At 32.2% G+C, this 22,940-nt stretch overlaps 1 long non-coding RNA gene across 1 annotated transcript; it reads right to left on the minus strand.

The window, feature by feature from the left end:
* Nucleotides 1-1,105: 1,105 nt before the first annotated feature.
* On the minus strand, nt 1,106-21,316 carry LOC123659186. Its single transcript, XR_006743994.1, has 3 exons — nt 21,304-21,316; nt 18,949-19,073; nt 1,106-1,137 (listed from the first exon to the last, which is right to left on the minus strand). It is a non-coding gene; the product is annotated as an uncharacterized LOC123659186 (long non-coding RNA).
* Nucleotides 21,317-22,940: the final 1,624 nt, after the last annotated feature.

Here is a 22,940-nt window from a genome sequence, read left to right on the forward strand (position 1 = left end):
ATGTGTTTTGCCCATAGTCACCACGCTGGGCAGGCGGATTGGTGACCGCAGTGCAGGCTTTGTCGCACCGAAGACGCTGCTGCCCGTCTTCGGCCTGTGTATTTCAAAGCCAGCAGTTGGATGGTTATCCCGCCATCGGTCGGCTTCTTAAGTTCCAAGGTGGTTGTGGAACCTTGTTATCCCTTAGTCGCCTCTTACGACACCCACGGGAAGAGAGGGGGTGGCTAAATTCTTTAGTGCCGTAGCCACACAGCACGTTTCATTTCATTCAAATTTATATAGTTCAATAATTCTTTTTATACGACGTGCAATGTCTATGTTAAATAGATAAACCATTACAATTACCTAAGTTTTAACAGTTTTACGTCACTTGTGTGTTTGTGTATAATAGGGTATAAATTTTAGTACCTAATCAATGTAAATCTAAATTAATTTTTCGAATTTCAAGATATCGTTAACATAATTATTAATTTATTAATCCAAAGTCAATAATATGTCACGTTTGTAATTAAAATTAGACAACTAAATTGTTAATGTGTTTTACAACTCGTTTGCACAATAAGGAACATTACTTAGTATTCGTATCTGATCTAGAATGTGTCATGTTAACGCGCAATAAAATTACACACTGACATTAACCCTTTAATTGCGGAGGGGCATTCCACGTTATACTTATAACCAATTTGTGCTAATCATACCCGGCCTCTGATCCTAGTATTGCGTCCTCACACCTTTTGTAATGAAAATATTACCATGATTGTACAATATACATTATTTTACTAATTCAACAGTAACTGTACGTTTAATCCTATTGGCTTGGATTTTGTGACAAGAGCCTTTAGTTTTCTGTGAACATTTTTTAGATCTGAATCAGCCCGATTTTGACCTTGATATTTCTTGCTGTTCCCTAACTCACTTATTTAAAGGTAATACTAAAAAAATATTTTACTTCAAATTGTTACTACATACATACTTGTACCTTTTTTTTTATACAACTAGGTCGACAAACAAGCGTACGGTTCACCTGATGGTAAGCATCTACAATACCATAAATATCGCAAAGCATGTTGCCGACCCTTCCCCCAATCCTCATCAGGAGCTCTAGTCACCTTACTTACCACAGGAACACAACACTGTCTGAAAGCAGTATTATTTAGCTGTGATCTTCTGTAAGGTCGAGATACTTCCCCAGTCGAACTGCTCCAGATTTTGAGCAGGATATTTCGTGGTGTATCCAACATCAGTTAATAGCATATTTATTACTACAGACTCAAAGTATAAGTATACTCAAAGTATAAGTAACCGTTATTTTTTAATACATTTTGATGATATAGATAATACAATTTATTCATTAAATCACAAAATTATCCATACGAAAACGTCCAAAAAATCACATGATTAAAGTCGGGTTAATCTGAATATTAATCAATCAAGCAAACCTCAAGGGCACTGCCTAATCAACGCTACGGCATTGGTAGACCTAAATAGAAAAACAATATAGTCATTGTGTGGCTTTACAATACCGTTTCATATCAATTTCAAACAAAGTTACGTGGGGATACAGTACTATGGGATTTTGACACTTATCCGATCGAGTTAGAGTTTATTTTAAGCGGTAGGAATAAGATTAAAAGTTTTCTGCTATAATTTTGATATAGAATGGGATACTTGAGCCAAATTAATAGCTTATCTGTGATCAGTACGTCGGTTATTATGTCACTCATTGCGTGGGCTTCATCGCAACCTTTTGTGGCAGTTGTAGGGTTGTGAAACACGAAATTTTTTAATAATTAAGATAAGTAGAAATGGTTTACAAATAAAAATATGTTAGATATCATTTATAAAATGCGTAATGTTAAGTTAATGTGTTTTCTTAAAAAAAAAACTTTTAAAATTTGAAAAGTATATGTACTATATAATTTATACATTGTTACCATTGTAATAAGAAACTTATTCGCTAAACTCTGTTTTTTATATTACACAGTTTTATTTAATAGCTTATTTTGTTTTCTGTTCAACCCTAAAACCGCCGAGGGGTGTAATGCGCCCAGCATTGTGACTACCGGGTTATCTGTAACATCTAGACTTTTGTTACCGACGTAATCAGAGACCGCCCTATTGACTGAATTGTTATGAACCATAGGGTACTTTGCACCCACAATTGATATTCATGTTTTTGACTCATTATTAAAAATATATTGTACTATTTATTTATATTCATAAAACTCTTATAACTATCTATGTGTACTTATATATAAAGCTGTCTACTTTTATAAAGAAAAAAATGTTTATTTCAAAAGTATTTTAATAATAAATCTAGTAAACAAATGTACCGTTAAATTCGATGAAACGTTATTTTAGGGGATGATTTGAATAAAATTCCCATTTCACACAGTAAAACTCATCGTGAAATGTCCAAGACGATAACGGAACTAATCCGTTTCATTTCCGAAAACTATTCACGACAACAATGGTATGTCGTCCAGAAATCGTAATATTTTAGAAAAAAAAGACAAAATAAAAATAAATTTACTCGTCATGGGAACTGTCGGCGACTTCACGGTTAAGCTAATAAGGGATTTCGTCCGAAAACTTCGCCACAAAGGAAGGACATTTCGATTCGTGATGCGATAAATCGATACGGAAAGTGACGTGTGTTTTGAATACCGTCACAACTTTATATATATTTTTTTTATAATTCAAAATAAGAATAGACCGAGGGGGCTAAGGCAATTATATTTCGTGCACGTAGTTTGTACAACCAAGGAGGTCAGACAATGGATCGAAGTGCACCTTTGCTGTGGTCGTGTGTCCTGTGCCGCCGTGTTTGCTTAGAAAATAGGACTTGTCCGATCTTATCAAGCTCACTGAGGTAGCCTTTGTGATATTTATGTATCACAAAGAACAGACTTATATTGTTTTCATTCATATTAAATATAGGAAATTATTATCTAAGCTTCATATAATGCAATGCAAGAGATCGATTTGTATGATTATAGCAATATTTTTAGCCTTCACGATTTAATATCTATGTTTATATTTATACACATTTTGAATTTTTCACAAATAAATTTGTACCTACTTATATTGACAACGGCCAAATATGTAGTTTTTAATACGTGCCCTTTTCTCTTTATTTTAATATTGCATTTATTTATTTTTTTGGCTTAGGGTTTTTTAAATATTTACATCGGTATGATCTACGCATAAAACATTATGAGGTTTTTCTAGGTATTAAACACACAGACACACACACACACACATCAGCCTATTGCAGTCCACTGCTGGACATAGGCCTCCACAAGCTCGCACCAAAAATGGCGTGAACTCATGCGTTTTGCCCATAGTCACCACGCTGGGCAGACGGGTTGGTGACCGCAGGGCTGGCTTTGTCGCGCCTTCGGTCTGTGTATTTCAAAGCCAGCAGTTGGATGTTTATCCCGCCATCGGTCGGCCTTTTAAGTTCCAAGGTGATAGTGCAACTGTGTTATCCCTTAGTCGCCTCTTACGACACCCATGGGAAGAGAGGTATTAAACGATATTATATTATTAGGTGAGAAATATTTAAAATAATTCTTAGGTATTACAATGATATATTATTAGAAATTGACATGATATCAAAAGTGTCTTTTATATTGTGATCTTTAAGAATAAAATATCTGAATATTCGCACATGTCGCTACGATGCTATATTAGGTACACTGGCTAACCCGCGAGCTTCGTAGGTATACCGTTTTTGTTTTTCGTCCTGATTGTAACGAACTCGAAAAAAAAAAATTGGTGTATTTATTCGGAAGTTATGTGCATGTATACATTTCAGTAATTCATTTTTATTTATATAGATTTAGAGATTAAGTCTCTACTTTTTGGTCAAAATAAAAAAGTAACAAACTAATTGTAAAAAGCCCATATGCATTAAATCACAAAAAAAAAAATGTTTTGTCAGCCACTAATCGTAAGTGTTGTGTAAACTCGGCCCTTTGTCAAAGGAAAAAAAATACGAATGCGACTACTAACAAGCTCTATTTTTAATAGTGGACGTCTCACGCCCTTCATGTTAACTATTTTTTCGGAACTTTTTTGAACCTTTTTTCAACTTGACCAGGTGTCTTAAAACTTGCTAATAAACGACAAACTTTTTTGATGTTCGTGAAGTAAGTATTAATCTACATTACGTTACAGAACTATTATATTTGAATTAATTATGGTAAGCTTAGTATAATATTGTCGACTTCCATGTATGTTTGTATATCCTTTTGCATCTTCCCACCGTGTTTTAAAGACCACGTTAGGTCATGTCAGGCTTTTTATTAGCACCTAATAATGATTTTATTTATTTATTTTATTTTATTTTATTTTATTTGGGAAACAAACAATTATTACAACACTATTCAATAAAAACAATATAAAAATAACACAAATCAATCAAGTTTCCACAATAAAAAAAAAAAAAAAAAAAAAAAATGATCTTAACTAATGGTAGAAAAAATGGTTTTAGCAATTCAACTAGTTGTAGAGAAGGTTTCGTCCAGCACTGGGACGGTTAGCTACCAGCGAATTCACTTTTCTCTTAAAAACAGTTTCTTTAAAGTTTTACTTCTTGAAGCCTCTTTTATATTTCCTCGATTTTTTTACTGGAATAATTAATGTCTAAATAAATTTGTTTTATGTGTTCAATATACAAGGATATGGTTATGATTTTTGAACGGTCAAGAAGATTGGGGGTATTGCATCAATAAACTACCCCTATCCATCAAATAGGGCAGAGGGATGACTTTTACGAGATTAATATTTACATTAACAAAGTGCCCTCCTTGTATAATAAACTTTTGTGTGTTACAAAGACAGTTCATAAAATTAACTTGACTTTTAGAATTAATTAAAATAGCTTGAAAACCTTGAGTCAAAGCGCGAAGTAATTTTATACGATTAGTGTGATAGTTTAGTGTTCTTAAGGGTATTAAGATTTTAAGGTAAATTCTAGAGTCTTATTTCAAGATATGTTTGTATAAATATCAATAGATAAAATAAATTTGATTTGTCATTCGTTTTGAGATAAAATGAAACGCGAGTGTAACCAAGGAGGATGATAATCATAAAAATAACACTTCAATCATATTATTGAAACATCTAAAATAAAATCTTGCTAAATAAGTACCTAAGAAGATGGACGACGGCTCCTTGTCCGCGAGCGGACCCCTCGGGGTCTTGTTCTCACAAAAGTATAATATCACTATAAATAAGAATTTCCATGTAAAATTGCTGGACAAGGCAAAAAATCAATACGACTGTGTCCTTAGTAACTTTATTTTAAAATTGGTTCTTCAATGTCATAAAAAGTATATAAGAAATAATAATAATTAACAATTTTGATAGTTGTAGCGCTTTATTGCCACAAAATATTTAAGTATGAAATAAGTTATAAAAATATTATATACAAAATATTATATTCAATATTAGTAATTAAATTTAGTAAATATATTAACATACTGAGATAAATAAAGAGAATGGCGTAAAGGGGTCTATGGATCCCCGGTCGGAACGAAGTTGCTTTCGCTTTTTGGTAGACGTTTGCTGTACAGTCATAATATTTATATTGTAAAATATCAAGTTAATAGAATTAAATTGAAAAATTTCTAATAAAATGTTTTTAATATATAATGTTTTATGTAAGATTAAAGGCTGTATCTAAATAGTAAAAAGCAGTACATTGAATAAATAAATAAAAAAACAGCCGTACTATAGCAAGAAATGTCGAGAAAATATCTTGTACGTAATGCACGTAAGAGAAACATAACACATTAGTACAACTCCTCTTACCTTTAGATTAACCCAAAAAAGTAGCTTTGAAATTGGATCAATGTTAATATCATAAAACAAAATATTGTTTAAATAAAATACTTCTAAATTACTTCTAAGCACTTGTTTTATTTAGATAGGTACATATATTGTAGAAAAACTATAACATATTTAAATTTATTTCATATAAAAGTAGAGCGGAATAAATAAGCCATTGACTGAATGTGTAGATTGAAGAGGAATGATTTAGATAAAATTTTACGAGGCTCGGTTAATGGGTGCGTCTTTGTGTCCATCGGTATGTGTGTCCATTATACTTTTTATTTATTTTTTTGATAAATAAAAAATTCGTGTTTCTTACATCTCAAAACTTAAAAACTTTCACGAAACTAATTTGTTTGTATGCCAAAATATCAAGAGCTCTAAATGGCCAACGATAAACACGTACAATATTCCGTTTAAATGTTGATAATTATGTGTGTTAAATCTATGATCTCATCATCTCTATCTCTCTGTGATCTCATCTGTTAATATCTATGGATTGACATTTATTAGAAGTCGAGACATCAAATAATAAAACAATTCATTATGTCAGGCAAAATAAATAAATCATTCTAACCTGCGTTGAGCATCAAGCATTATTTTAAAAAGAAATATTGTTAGTAAATGTTTATTTTTTATACCTTTATTTTATTTATTTAATGCATAAAACTAACATGAAATGGAACATTACAGGGAACTCAATGCATCAGTTAAGTCGTTTACCAAAAGCATTATTAAAACATTTTAATAATCCCACAGTATTTTGTGTATAAAATTACATAAAATTTTAGCTATTAAAATAAAAATCAATCTATATAATCCAGTGAATTATTTTAAATCATTTGATTAATTGGACTTTAAATTATAATTAATCAATTAATTAAAAATATATACCTAAAACAATAATTTAATAACATAACTGTTATTGTTTTAAAATAAATAAAAAAAATCACGCATTTTTATGGCTCAAAGTAACTTTGAAATATTTTTTCTACAAGATTGTAAGTATTCTAGAAATAGAAATCATGTCGGAAAACTAAGCGATTGAAAAATAATTACTAGACTACTTACTTTGCTTACTTTACTTACGTACTTACGTTGCCACAATACAAATCCTGTCACATCTTATACTAAAAAATTTCTAGATAATGGAAACAGACAGTCACTTGTAAATCAGAACCCTAAAGGGTTGGCGTGATCCTCGTAATCGGGTGATGCGGGAAGGTTCCGCAGCCGCGGATCAGCGCTAACCCCGGAGATTACCGGCAAGACGCATTGACTCCTTCCGGCCTAGCATGCATACAACGAGATATCTCTTGACGAGAGAGAGAGATAATGTCTACATCGAGTATTTTCTCGATTACCCTAACATGCGCACTACGAGAGACAAAATTCTCTTCCGAAGACTTCGCCTTGTCGAGTAGAGAAACATTATCAACCATAATCACAACTGAATATCATTCTTATTTCTTATGTCGTAAAGTTGAATTTACAAGGTTATTGACCAATTTCAAACGAGTGACATGTTTTATTTAACAATGTTCTCGGCCTTTTGGCTAAGATAAAAAGTGTATATCTAATTTAAAAAATCTAATATGGAAAATAAAACGGCGTAAGTAAATGAATTTAATTATATATGTAAAACAATATGCTTGTGTTGTGCTTTATATCTTGTCGCACATTAGATAATTGTAATACTATCACGCATTGTTTTTTTTTTTTTAATTTTTAAAATTTTTTGAATTTTTGTATTTTTTTTTTTTGATTATTGATTTTACTTTTATTCTATTTAATTTTATTTTTAGTTATTGATTTTTTTAATATAATTTTGTTTTGTTTTTTATTCTGAATGTTGTCTTGTCTTGTTGTACTAACCCAATATGGACTTATACTTTGGTCTGAAATAAAGTATTATTATTATTATTATTTAGAATAAGAAGCAACAGGGCGCAAATACGTTTTTTGTGTCATTATATGGCACACTTCACTCGACTTTTCGCATTTCCCGCTCTTCGTATACCGAAATTATATAATTATAATAGGGAAACGCCATGGTATACAAAAAATAGGCACCCGGTTTTATTTATTTTTTATTTATCGTCTTTCTCGTCGATAATATTGAAGACGAGAAGTTTCTCTTCCTAAAACGACAAAATTCGACAAAATTACGATGTCATGTTAGCTTCCGTAGAGATAAATATCACAGATCACTAAAATTTAATGATTATCTCTTCTTGACGTAACGAGAAGAGTATCGCGTGCACGCATGTTAGCTACTGTAGACATAGAGAGATAATACGAGAAAAGGGGTAGACAAAATTTTGTCGTGGCGCGCATGCTAGGCCTGCTTGTCGTTTGTTTTTATGTCAAATATTCCACAGGGTTCTTTTGAATTATCTAGACCTTTTAGAGATATCGTAGACATTTTATAGATATAGACAATCATCTCATACCAGAAATTTAAGTGTGCTTACAATAGGTATACATTCAATTAAATTGTAAAACACTAGCGTATATACGATTTCGCCCATATTTATTATACGATTTTAGCTGTTAATTTTCCCCTTTGTTATATTATTTCACTCAATGATAACGTTGCATTCTTCTATTTTTAAGAAAATAAAATTTTATATATACAAACCAACAAAAAATTAAATCTTCCATTTAAAAAGATAAGTGCAAAAGATAGATTTATATATATTTTTATTATTAACAAGGTTGTATATATGTGTAGTAGAACCCATAGCCGCCGGAGCAGACGTGTCCTGTAGTGAAGACAACGCAGTGTGGCGCGTCCTCCGATTAGCTGAATCGACGATTTGTGACGTCATTTTTGTGCTGATCACACATGAGGGTAGATGACAATTGCGGACAGCCGCGATGTGTGTATAATTGGCACGAAGTTTGGGAAGCTTATGTCCAACGATGGACTGCGATAGGCAAAACCGAGCGAGACAGTGAATATAGTATATATAATAATATAGTATAGTTGTGTATCCTAAAGCAGGTAACTTAATGCCTGTGCCTATAATAGCCACCTGATTCATGTAACTACATATACAATTTTAAATAACTTTGTAAAACTATAGCAGCTTTATTACATTTTACACAAGAAGCAAGACAGGATCATTGCCAACGACATTTATGTGCTAGTCTAACTTGAAGTATGTGTTGAGTTGTACAAGGTATAAGGAAATAATACTTGACAGAGGTAGACAGATACTCATATTAAATTCTTAACTTCTGAAAAGTAATAAAAACTTAACCTCTTCTAAAATTATAAAAAAAACAAGTTTATTAAAAGTCGAATAAGTATTTCAAAAGATGGTAAAGTAATTACGCATGTAATCATTATTGACATTGACACTTGACTTAAATCATTGACACTTACCATTTTGAAAAATAACAATCAATCTTTTCGAAATGAACCTCTTCTGAGGCACGTAGTTGGTCCTAAAAAAACGTAAGTAGTTTATAGTGTTCAATTTACTAAAATTGGATAACTTCATCACTACCTAGTAGTTGGATTAGGAGAAGAAACAGAACGAGCGACGCGGCTGGCTTAACAATAATAGCTATTGCTAATCATTCATTTGACGTTATTGTAATTTGAAAAAAAAAAGAAAAAAACGGAAAAAACAGCACGAGTGGCACAGCGGTCCCAGTCAGTATAGCTATATGATAATAAATACGAAATCAATTCCGTCCTACGATCCTGCGGACATTATAATTTTGATACAGAAGCCGGTCCCCGGGGTCCGATGATTAAAGTGAAGATCGGCGATCGCTCATGTAATCCCATTGATTGATGGTCTCGCCTTTGTGGAAAAATTTCCCTTTTTCGGGGAAAGTTATCTCCATGAATACCGTGGCTTGTTGATAGAGGCTATTGAGAGCAAACGGCTTTCGGGCATGTTAAACGTTGAATATCTTTTGTGTTATGATTTTACAAGCGGCTCGCCTCGGCTTTGCTTGGACGCATTTGTTATAAGTGTCTCAGTTTGTGTACTGTTAATGACTATTGAATAAAATATAATGCCAATGAATACTATATAAGCTCTTCAATTGTACATGACAACTGTTATAAAACTAGTATATATACCTATATTCTTTGTGTGACAGTCAAACAGCTATTTTTTACATTATTTGGTTTAACTGACTCTCTTTTTATTGTTTAACAAAGAAAATACAATTATATTATGTTAATTATTTAAATATATTAATATTTTTGATTTCCTCTCAACACTTCGTGATAAATGATGAGCTATTTATCAATTCCGAATCTTTAGCAAGCCAAGTGAAAATTTTCACCATTTCACCATTATAATGGTCGCTCCCTTTAGTTTTGTGTTTATAGCTTTACACGTGTAAAGAAATAATTTTAGCTGATAATAGCTTCAATACTGGAATAACTTATAAGTATTTAGTAGTAGTTAGTAATGGTTTAGTTTATATTCAATAAAAATAAAGTGATTATAATTTTTACTGTCATAATACATATACACTTTTTTATATGACATTCTTTTCTTTTCTAAACTTTTGTATCGTCATAATACTTATTAATAAAATTACCGTATAAATGGATTTAGGCTTCAATACGGGTATTTAATAGATCTATGAAAATTCAAATTCCCAATCACAATATGCCTGAACAGATTATAGAATCGAAGGTCAGTTCTGTTTGCGTCCGCAACACCTGCCCCTATTTGAATAATAATAAAATGACACTGCACCGCGACCATGCGACAGAATAAATTACACGCACAAAAGATGACCGGTCCGCACAATGATTGTTTTCTTAACGGACCTTACATATTTTGAAGGGGATATTCAAATTTTAGGGTCGCGTAATTTTAAATGTGGAATCATTATTTCTATTTTTTTTTTCACTATCCGCTTTTCTCACGGGTCAAGCGGTGACCTTAGCCGGACAATACACGATATGTCATAAGACCGCGTCCAGAATTTATAATTAATGGCTTGGGTTCGATCCTCGGCATTGTGAGTATTCGCGGATAATGGTCCCGCGAAACTTTGTTACGATTTATGTTCATACGTGAATTGTTGTACTAGTCGACTAGAAAGTAGTATTTCTTGAATATTAATGAATAGTGCAGGGTGACGGTCTTGAGAACTACAAACGAGATTGATACTTGTTCTATCATTAATCTTTTGTTGCATTGACCTTTGCGTGTTCGTCCTTTTCCTAACTAAAGCTAACGGTAACAAAATTGACTATCGATTAGTAAAAATATATTAAACTATAAATTTATACTAAATTTCGTAACAAAGTTACCGATTTAACCCGGTTATCTCAGGTGATATAATCGTATACATATATAAGACAAACAAATTGTTCGTGCCTAAAACGTTTCATCTCATTGAAATGATAATGCAGTCAAGGGGATAAAATAACCTGTTATTTTATAAACTTAGCATTATCTCTGAATTAATAGTGACCCGGCACGCTCTGACCACGCGTTTCGATGATCATTTTCATCTCAATGCGAGTGCACCAAATGGATGTAAGTGGAACAAACTGGTTTTGATTTTTATAACATTTTATTTATTAAAATAATTTTAATAAAAAGAGTATCTATTCTCCCTAACTAGGTTTCTATCACTTTAATTTAAAAATTAATATCTTGTAAAATGTACTTAACTATTAATAAATCTCACTAATTGTAAGTACATGACATGATATGATTTGAGTGACGTCGCGTTGGTGCAACGATCACATCACTGGTTTGTGGCCGTTGCGTTGGCGGTTTCGGGTTCGATTCCCGCACATGACAAACATTTGTATTGGCCATACAGATGTTTGCTGTGGTCTGAGTGTTTGTGCAGTCTTTGTGGGTCTCACCACCGTGCATCGAAGAGCACGTTAAGCCATCAGTCCCGGTTGTTATCGTGTACACCTGATAACGATCGTTACTTATAGTGAAGGGAATATCCGCCAGCCCGCATTGGAGCATCGTGGTGGATTAAGCTCTGTTCCTTCTCCTACATGGGGAAAGAGGTCTATACCCAGCAGTGGGATATTACAGGCTGAAGCGTAAGCGTAATTGTACATAAATTTAAATACGGGCAAGTTGAAATATTTGTATTTGGTAATTACACTTTTAAAATGTTTTTAAAACGTTAAATATAAAAAACATAATTATTTTAGAAATTATTGATTTAATATGTTTTACTGAAATATATTTTTTAATTATAATAAATATTATATAGTAGCGTTAACTAAGTTTTATCAATTTACAGTTTTCTTGAATGCGGCCATTTACATAGTGGTAGCAGCAAATCATAAATTAAACGATGTGAATGACAAAGTAAAATAACAATTTCTCACTAACTATTTATATGAAATATAAAAAATAAAATATCAAAATTTATTATTAAATATTCAGATATAGTATTATCATATTTCCATATCCTGGTTCATTAAGATACCTTTTTTGCGAGACCTTCGAAATTCCTTCAAAGATAATCGAAGAATATATGTGATTTTTAGTCTAAAGGCCTATTCATCGTAGAAGATAACAGGCTATAAGATATTACATTACAGATATTTATGGTTCACTAACGCGAATGAAACAATGTAACTTTGCATATTATGTTATTAAAGTACCTACGCTAAAACAAATATAAAAAATAGTAACAAAAATTACTTTTAAAATAAAAAAGAACATAAAAAAAACAAATGACTTTTCTAAACACTCTAAAGCCATCACTAGTTTATTAGTTTGTTTAATAGAGAACAAAATGTCATTAGTGATTCGAGCATTTGTCGGAAGCGGCGACTCTCACGATTTATGCCATCACTAACGTACGCGTGGATCCGAAAACCAAATACAATGTGCGTGTTGTAAAACATACGGCTAGTGATGGATTTAAATGCATTTTTATCGATATCGATGATATGTTATCATAAGGTATTTAGGTAGGAGAGAAAGTACTATGTCCAGTAGTAGGATGTACAAACTGAATCAACCAGTCGGGTAATTTTATTTGTGTGAAAATTTGATTTAGATAAAAGTTTTACAAAACATTATTATGAGTCTGTTTTGATACATTTATTCTTTCTTACTTCTTCTTCTTCTTTTATTAAATTGTTTTTTTATTTTCTAAATAATATATATATTTTTTTTTTACAATGTATAAACTTAAAATACAGTTTTAAATAAGTAAGCATTTAAGTCACAAAATGAAATACGTTATCAAAATGATTTTTATAATTAATAAGAATATTATAAAGTAAATAAAAGGCTACAATGCAATTGTAAAAGAATTTAATCACATAACAGTATTTTTAATACAAAGTGACAGAAGATAATTCAATTTAAAACCAAAAAGAAAAAACCTCGGCACCGCATCCCTACACTAGCATAAAAAAAGTCGCCAGGAAGATATATCTCAAAAAAGGCATGTCGAGTATTTATGGAAATCTAAATAACACGCGGCTTTTTATAATTGTGGGGAATGAGATTTTTTTTCATGAGTATTTTGTTTATTTTCGTTCTTCGGTAATTTGTTCGAAACTGAATGTTACGGCTGACGAGCCGCCGATGACGTGGAACTATAAACGTATTCTGTACTCCAGGGAACAGTTCCAATTTAAATTATGTTATTTCATTGAATATTATCGTAAAATACGAAACTTATTGCTGGTTGAAACATAAAAAAGACTAAAAAAAACCTCAAAGACTGAAGGATGATATCTGACATCCCAAGCTAATTTATTTAACTAAGATAGAGCACAAAATCCTGCTCAAAATCTGGAGCAGCACAACCGGTGAAGTAGTTCGATCTTACAGAAGATCACAGCTAAATAATAATGTTTTTAAGCAGTGTTGTGTTCTTATTGTGAATAAGGTGACCAGAGAGTGCTATGCTTCTGGTGTTGCAGGCGTTTATAAGCTACGGTAATCACTTACCACCAGTTAAGCCGTACGCTCGTTTGTCGACACAGTTGTATAAAAATAATTGTGTTTGCTCACATACAAATAAAACTACCCCAATTACATCGACGATTAATACAACGTAAGTCGACAAAAAATATTTAAGTAAATACCCATTATTAGATATAATTCGAAATCAAAAGTTCTGAGGTAACATACATAAAAAATAACGTCTAATTTAGTACCTCCTCTTCTTTTAAGTCGGTTAAAAAGTGACAGCATGTTTTTCTGATAATCTAAAGCAGACTTGAATACCTAACAAGCATACTTGTTGGAGTTCTAGTCTATTTAGTCTTGTTACAGTAGGATAAATACTTATTTAGTTGTATTGAGGTGAAGCTCACTAGGAAATTTCTTGCTCGATTCATAAAGCACAAATTTGCTTGTTTTATTTGTAGAAGATCACAACCAAAAATAATAAATATCTTAAGTAGAGTTGTATTCCTTTGGTCAGAAATGTAGTTGTAGCTCTTTAGGAGAGTCCCGGGTAGGGCGATGGGCTTGTATTGTTCATGGTTTTGCGGGGCGGCGTACACGTTGGTTTGCCAATGTAGTACTATAAAAAACCTAATAACATTTGTCCTTTTCGTCTTCAGACTCTATAGTTCTAAGTAAAAACATTGTGGAAGGAAGGAAGGAAATATATGACTCTAGATTATATATGATTTTATATAAAAGTACTGTTTCTTTTTTCAATTAATTTTTTTTATACGCATCGGTGTGTGTATGGTCCAGATTAAAATATAGTCTATTTATGTCACAAATTTTAAAGAATCAGGAATTAAACAAGTAAACCGAGAGACTCGTGTATTGATTTATATTTACAAAATTTACATTTCCTTTAAAAATCAAAGGCAAATAAATTCCTATAATCCCAAACTCGCCTGCAATCCCGATGTGGATATAGCTAACGTACATCCGAGAATACACTAAGTACATTTGAGTACGGAAGTTCAAAAGCTCACAGCACTTAGATTCAAAAATAGTTAACAAAATTATGAAAAAGTTGATTTGTATTTAATGTACGTATTATGAAGTTTTTTGTTGAACTGTTGTGTTCATTTTAATATTTAATTTCAATTGCTTTTATGTATTTAAAATACGTTAAATAAAATAAATTTCGTGTGTGATTTTTCAAAATAATAAACAAAAATATAAGCACAATAAAAAAGACCGCTATACAAATTTGGCATTAATATTTTTTTTACCTTAATATAATAACAGCTATAAGTATAAACTCTAAATCCACTTCAAGATTATAATTGCTCTCGAAATGCAATAAAAAATGGAATTTTATTATAAAAACTTTTCCGTGCAACGATGCAAAACTCCGTGCAGACTCAAACCAAGAATAGAATCTTTCATCTCACCCTGAAGATCCTCAGCGGAGCGGGACGGGCGTCGCCATTGGTCACCTTTGACCCCTCCCATGAACAAAAAATATCACCCATTAAATCCTGAGATCCGTTTCAGCTTCAGATAGTGCTCGAGTGCCGTTAATGTCTCTTATCTCCTGACTCTTCCAGACGCGGAAAAGTACTTCTGCACTCTTTTAAAACTGGAACGTTAATGTTTGTACATTATGTGCTAGTAATAGCCCGTGACTTTATATATATTCTTTGTGTAATATGTAGTTTTCAGTACATGTGTACAGTTCCGTAATATATAATGATGCGTATTAATAGGAATATTTCTTTAAATTATGTGCGTATTGTTCTTTTGTATTTAACAATAATCATAAACATTTAGACCACATAACGGAACTTTCATTATTTTAGTACAGAAATTCGGGAATCTGATGATTATTAAATTTATTTGTTTTGCATAAATCACAAATATTTCGATAGCATTAAGAATATAAAAAAAATTCCACAATCTCAAATTCAATTGCTTAATTTATAATTTAAATAAAATAAAAAATGAGAGTAACAAAAATTTTACGACTTCTTAATGAGGCTACGTAGTTTTTACTTTTTGAAGATTTTTTTACGATCTTTTTAAATACTTTACATATTTTATCTGTGCCGCCATTTCACGTCACTGGAATAACCGGCCAAATAGTTTTAAGCTTTAAAATTTTCTTTAATAACATTATCAACTTTCCAAGCGGCCATTATTCATTTAAACTCAGCGTTCGAATTAATTTTATTGCGCGCGGAATTTATACGAATTCGGTAAAATAAAATTGAAGGAATTCGCTACGGTGGGGATTTGGCTGTATGGAGTACAACTGTGTGGCTATAAATAAATAAAAAATATTACAACATTTTTTTTTAAATGGCTCAGGCCCGTTAACTTCGATACGTTACGCGACATTTAGCGAGAGTGCACAATATATTGTGCATGAAACTCGATCTAAAGCAATGAACCGTTGCGTAATTTTTAAAAAGATTATCCTTGAAATTATAAAATTAAATAAAATAACGTACTATCCAGTTACGAAATATATTTTTTTGGTTGATAGAGATATTTTTTATAATTAATTTAGCAAAATTTTAAAACAAATCTAAAAAAATTATGATGAATAAAGTTTCGATTTGAAATATAATCGATAAACAGCAAAAAAATTAGACGTATAAAAAAATACGAATTAATTTCCAACAAAATAAAAGGTTTAAAAAAGCTTCGTCCACATACGAATGCGTAATGCGGTTATAAAAATGACACAATTCAACCACACCCCCATATCTTTGCGATTATTTGAAACCATATAATATCTAATACAAAATTATTCCTACAGACGAAAAAAAAAATTACAAAATTTTAATGCATATTTCTATAGTTTTAAGATCTATTTTTGTGTGACTTTAATTGCATAGAGGTTGTTAGATAGCAATATAGAGTTTGTAAGTGATCCAAAACTATGGAAATATTACGGTGGGAAGTCGCTTACGAATCGTCTTTAAAATAATAGGGAATAAAATCCAATGAATTTTAATGGACATACTTACGGACTGTTTTGTTTAACCATTTCCTTTACACATAAACATTTTAAGTTAATTAGGGTAATTGACGGTTTCGGGAATTTTTTGTTTTCTAATGTTGATATTTATTTTTAGACTTTTATTTAAAAAAAATTATAATGTGAATAATAAACTTTATTAAGTATAGTTATATTAGATAGTGTTCGATTATTTTTTTAACTCTCATCTCGTTCTACTTAAGTTTCTGCGGCGAAGAAGAACCGTACTATTTAACGTAAATATTATCTTCGTACAATGTTCTGGATCATGAAGTAAGTATAGTATACAGTACGGTAGCTTTAAACCGACTTCAAAAAAGGTCGAGGTCATTCGACTACATTTTTTTAACTGGGTGTACTGATTTTGATTATTCTTGTTCGAAAGCTGGTGCTTGTTGTGTGATCCAATTTAAATTTGACTTGAATATAGTTATTTGATATTAGTGCTCCTAAACAATTTTGTCACAAAACGCCATATTGTGGCTTACTTGCCTACCAGAGATCTAAAGAGACATATAAGGAGGTATATTATATCTAGTTTAAATAAAAGAATTCCAGCCAGTTACAAAGCATAAAATTCTAAAGATCCCCTCAATGTAAATCAGTACTCGTAAATAAGTATCTGACCAGTGGAAGTGGTCTCAAATGTCGAAGGAAGTACCACGTGTCAACGGTGTTGACTTACAACTTGTACCTACCCTCCTTCTTACCCTCGACTCGTTAAATAGGGGTGAATTACTTATAATTATAATAATAATGTGTTCTTTTGTTCTTTGTAGGTTTGACTGTGGTCATCTTGGGCATCAAACAAGTAAGCAAGTAAGCTAGCAAGCAAGTATGATGAATATCAGTGGTTGAAAAGCAATAAAAGAAGCAAGGTCGATGCTCTTCTATTGGAGGTATACGTAGTAAGTAGGTACGCGGTAGGAAAAACATGGTTAAGTAACAAAAGAGATTTATTTTAGTTTTTTCCGATTCAAATTATAAGTAAGTTAGTATTTGTAATACAATTATATTTCTAGAAATTCAAGTTTTTTAATTGAAGAGGAAAATGCAAAAAAAAAGTATAAAGTATTATACTTATTTGTATCGAAGTGTAAAGAAACTCCTGTCAAATCTTCGAAAATATCACTTTTTATCATTATATACGTCTATCTGGGTATGACTAAGCAGAACTATTGCGTAGAATCTGGAGCAGACTGAGGAAGAACCTTAACCTTACCGAAGATCATAATATAATAATAATAATTATTATTCCCAAGTTGTGTTCCTATGATGAGTAGCCAGAGCTCTTTAGATTGTACTGAGTGGACATTGCTCCACTACTGACCCTCACATATTTACCTCTTGTAAACAATGGTACGACAAAATATTATTTACACCCTCCTGATACTTAAAGTCACAATAATAAAACTTTTAAGTTGAGATACGGCGACAAGATTAAAAAATTTAAGGTTACGGGTGCAGCCATGCAGATTGTCTTGTTACAGAAATACAGTGTGGAAGATTGTTTCTAGGGAATACCTTTGAAAGAAAGAACATCATACGTAGCGCAGATGTTGAAATCACGTTCGGAATTTCCCTCTTGTACTTAAATTTTAACGACTTTTATAAAGAAATAGAAGTTTCTGGATGATTTATGTAAATATCTTCTATACATTTATAATCTCTAAAAACTGTCCTCCATTAATTTAAAACTACAAGAGATTTTGAACATACAGGTAAATGAAATAAGGATCGGAATGGCATATAGGTGTTTATCGCGTTTTGTCGTATTTAGAGGAAACGGAAGGTGAAGGTGATATCCGCCATTAGTCTAACTTCGGCACCGAGGTTTGTTTTCTTTTACGTAATGGGACGTTTTTGAAAAATGGAGGTGGAGGTCACATACGTGTAGTGAAAGATTCGGTTACTTAATAAAGGGAAACTTATGACTGCTGATAAACGCTAAATTTTGTGAGGGTGGACAAATGTTCGTTACTGTTTCATATAAATAGTACTAAGCCGAAGTGACTTGTGGTACGTAGATAGTATAGACTTTTTTTTATATAAACAGGTCGGCAAATAAGCGTACGGCTTACCTAATGGAAAGCGATTACCGTAGCCTATAGACACCCATAACACCATAAGCATCGCAAGCGCTTTGCCGACCCTATCCCTAATCCCCCCAGGAGCTCTGACCACCACTTGAGAGCAGTGTTATTTAGCTGTGATCTTCTTTAAGGTCGACGTACTTCCCCAGTAGGGCTGCTCCCGACTTTGAGCAGGATAGTTCCTGCTATGCTCTACCTCAGTTAAAAATGACACAAAGACTTCTTTTTTTTTCTAATATTCCCTCAGGGTTTAAAGTTACGCGAGCTAAACTGGAAGAACTTCAGTCTCGAACTTCAGTCAGAACTTGTTAGTCACGCAAAACGGCTAAAAATAATCTCGATGGATTATATATGTGACTGACGACCGCTCTGGTGTATTGGTGCGCGTGCCGTGTCGGCGATGCCTAAAGCCCGATGGTCGCGGGTTTGATTCCCGCTCGAAGTAGATATTTGTGTTCACACAAATATTAATTTCCGATCTGGTTGTTAGTTTTTGTGGTCTCCCCATCGTGCCTCAGAAGGCACGTTAAGCTGTCGGTCCTGGTTGTTATCATGTAAACCTGATAGCGATCGTTACTCATAGTAGGGAACATATATGCCAATCTATATTGGAGGAGCGTGGTGGATTAAGCCCTGATCCTTCTCCTACATGGAGAAAGAGGCCTATGCCTAGCTATGGAATATTACAGGCTGAAGCGTAGCGTAGCTGGAGATTCAGATAGAAAAAAAGGAAAAAAGAAAAAGCAGAGTGAACGTTTATAATAAAATTGAAATAATACGTTTTTAGTGTAAGACTAAAATATGGTTTCGCAGTAATAAGTAAAAAAGAATAATATGCGTGTATTTATAATACTGTCTTGAGGTTAAAGTGTAGATGAGCGGGCGAGAGGATTGGCTTTCACCTTTATTCTTGAAGTACTGCTATAGTTGGTAGGTTATCCATGAAAATTAAGAAAAAAAATGTTTGCCGTGGAAATGTCCATACTAATTTAATTTTTAAATCTTACAATATACGGATTCCAATACATTATGTATATATACAACAATAATTAAAAAAAATGGCATAGTCGTTAAGTAATTATTATTAAAAACATCCTTGTACTGTCGTAATAGTGATTTCTAGCTGGTAGGCGCGACTTCGTCTACGTTCTGTTACCGACTCTGTCATGAGGTAGCAGACATTTTCCTATTATTTTGCATACAAAAAATCTTCAAAAAATTACTAAGCATTCATTACGAACAATATAGCACTGTCAATAAGAGACGTAACACAATGATTAGCTTCTCACAAAAGCCCATACCCAAAATATTACTAAGAATTAATTTTATGTTTTTTTTATATCAATAAGATGGCCAATGTAATTACGGTCTGCCTAGTGATAACTGTCCTACCGGTGTCATCACAGTGCATACCCAAGGAAACATAGAGTTTATACCCAAGGTAGCAAACCTTACTTATAACAGGATAAAACACAAGCAAACTGATATTGGGGGTGGAGTGGGCAACACGCTTGCGATGCTTCTGGTGTTGCAGGCGTCTATAAGACCATCTGATCAGCCGTATGCTTGTTTGTCGGCCTAGAAGTATAAAAAACACAACCTTAGAATAGTCTCCTTTGGTTGTAATCTTTTGTAAGGTCAGATTTTGATCAGGATACTTTCTGCTATGCCCAAACTCATATAGATGCTTTCAAAATGAATAATAAACAATTCTAAGAGTTTTTTCTATCTTATTTGTTACAGAAACACAACACATCTGAGGACACAACATAACTTGAGACATTTATTACTAAGCTGTACATCATGACAAACTATTCTAGAATTTTATTTTTAGTATATCAGTTCAATAATGTTTCCAAGTGATTCGTATTTTTTTGGTTTAAAAGTTAAAATACTCAGTCGAGTTACACTCAACATTGTATGACTTATACAATGTGAATAAGGTCATAAGGTGACTTTTGCAATATTAGACACATATTGTTTTTTAAATCGATTTAAATTCTAGCGTCATTGTTTGAATAATATAATTTAATTTAACTTATTTTCTTGTTGTTAAAACAATTAAACACTTCATTAAAGTCACTGGAATGATATTTATTTCATGGGTATACTATATATACCGATATATTTTATATCGATCACGCTTCATCCTATAACATCCTACAGCTGGCTATAGGTCTCTTTCTCCACTTGGGAGAAGGGTCGGAACTAAATCCACCACGCTGCTCCACTGCGGGTTGAAGAATATATTCGATACTATGAGTAATAATCGCTATCATGTTTCCATGGTAACTCTACTGGGAACGAATGCTTAATGTGATCTCCGAGTCACGGTGCACGTAACAAAACACTAGAGCGATGTCTATATCGATGTATATGAAGAGCATTTATATGTAATCAATATTTAACATAGGCTATATAATAATTTGGTAGCAACTAGATTATCTACTTATATAAAATAACCTTTCCAGGGCATTAATGGTTTTAGTCTTTTTGGAGAAGAATGTACCTATGAATTCCTAATATTACTTTTACCTTTTTCAAGTAATCCTTTAAATTATTTTACCATTTGAGGCACGTTGAGGAAAATCGCAAAAACCAGACTAGTCTAAAAAGTCTATAAAAATTCAAAATTATAAACACCCTTTCCATGAAGCCAACGATCCAACGGAAGTAACCACTAAGAAGGAAAACGAAATTCTTTCTTCTACTACCTACCCACACATTTGAATTTTGTTTGGCTTCTTGAAATAACTCTGATCGTTACTGGTAATTAGGCCAGTTTATTTTACATACAGACACACATTACCTTTCTTTGTGTCGCGCAGACAACAGCAACATGAACGATTAAATGTATTTTTGGTTTATTCATTACAGTCTAAAATATTTTAAATGCTGAGGCAAGTATATTTATTTAGAGAAAAAGGCCAGATACAGTCAAATAGCCGCCGAAATTCGTTCCTTATACAATGAAAGATTAAAAATACAGTTATTGCGTAAATCACAATACAATACCGATTTACCACTAAAGGGAAACTAATTATTTTGCAACAATACATTCTCTTGTCGGACATTTATAACGCACAAAAATCAAAATGGCTGCACAGCTGTCATCATGATATTGAGACGTCATATTGACAAATATATTTATTGCGACTGTTAAAATTAGCTTTACATCCTTATGATAAAAAAATAAGGTTGATTTTTGGTTACTTTTTATATTTAGGATGTTTTTAATAATTTTGCAATGACACAAAAGGGACATTGGTCATTATAGGCTCGGTAATTTGGATGACACGGGTGTGAAAGTAGTTAACAATTAATTTTACGGACATTATGTAATTGTCGTGGAAAAAAATATCATGTGGGCGGCTGCTTTGATGCGTTAGATTGTGTAATGAAGGAATTGTGGTCATTTTTCATATGGTGTAGACTGTGACTAGGGTGATGGGTAATAATAGTATAAAAAGATATTTCTTGTTTTTCATGATTATCTTTATCTTAATACTTTACGGAAACTAAAAAAAATACAAAATTTATGGATTTTCTTAAATTCCACCCGCGGGAAACAAAACCCCACGCCCGCACGGAAGTCCAGGTGTAATAAATCAAGCGATGTCGTCAGTACTTGCCACCGGATTATTTTCATTTCACAACTAAACTTCGCCATACTGATTTAAATATAAAGCATTCAACAATTAAAACTGAACCGTATCACAAATAAATAAACTTCAAAATCGTTCAAATGGTTCACTAATTTAATCAGACCATTGGAATTAAACATTTCGAATTATGGTTTTATTTGGAATATAGAATAAAGTGTTCATTAATCCCGGTAATAATCGTTCGAAATCGTGTAATCACGTATGCGATGCATTCGTTTTAACGTTTCACGTCATACATTAAACTGCGATCGACCTTATGATTATACATATAGGTACCTACCATATATATTTAAACATAAATGAAAACTTTTTGAAATAATTATGTTCCCATGTTTTTACATTTTTTTTCTCGAAATTTAAATTAGCTATCAAATTTTTTGTTGTTTTTTTTTTAGTGACACGATATTTTCCGATGCTTTTC

Source organism: Melitaea cinxia, chromosome 13, assembly GCF_905220565.1.
Source record: "Melitaea cinxia chromosome 13, ilMelCinx1.1, whole genome shotgun sequence".
Lineage (NCBI taxonomy): Eukaryota > Metazoa > Arthropoda > Insecta > Lepidoptera > Nymphalidae > Melitaea > Melitaea cinxia.